Below are 834 nucleotides of genomic sequence, written 5' to 3'. Positions count from 1 at the left end.
CCCTACAAACTGAGAGGCTGGTCAGAGTATCTCTGAGCTTGTTTCCACGTCTGTAAAATGGGCATTCTACTTTTCTGGGCAATTGTAAACCATAAAAATGGTAAGCAATGCAAAGTGCACAGCTCAGAGTCTCTCATGTAATAAGTACTGGGCAAATTAGTGTTCCCTTCCCTTGTTCTTTAGACAGACTCTTACACTTTAACTTACTACAAAATCTTCCAGAGACAGGTCATATATTATAATAACTATTAACCAAAATATCAATCTCAAGTTTGTTCAAGCCTTAACTGTCAGGCCTGTTCAATCAGTTGGATGGAATAAAATCTTAAATGACACAGAATTTAGACGGGTCTTTAAAGTTTATTGTACTCAGATTTAACTGCTTTGCTAGCTAAGCATGCCTGACTGGCCTCAAATTCACCTCCTTCCCTTCCCCATTAGCCTTCAGGAGGAAGAATTAATGAGGAACAAAGTGGCTAACAGGGTGGCAAAGTGGAGGATAGAAGGTAAACTGAATGTACAGGTCTCTCATTCATCCCCAAAGCATATATCCATAGGTATATACTAGGTAGCAGGGATGCAAGAAAGGAAATTCTGAAATAAGAGGCATTTTTCTGCTCCTAATACTTGAGAAGTTACTGTACCTAGCATTGTTTCTTAGATAAAAAAAGAATATAATAAATGCTCAAAATGTGTTGAATGAATAGTGCCTTATATGTTTGTTTATAAAGGGCTTTTCACACATATTATTTCCAATCTCGTCTTATTGTGTTCTGTTGGATGTTACTACACTAGCAAGCTCCTGTTTCTATAACAGCACATCTACAAAACATT

This window comes from Lipotes vexillifer, unplaced genomic scaffold, assembly GCF_000442215.2.
Source record: "Lipotes vexillifer unplaced genomic scaffold, Lipotes_vexillifer_v1.1 scaffold916, whole genome shotgun sequence".
Lineage (NCBI taxonomy): Eukaryota > Metazoa > Chordata > Mammalia > Artiodactyla > Lipotidae > Lipotes > Lipotes vexillifer.
This window is presented reverse-complemented; position numbering follows the sequence as displayed.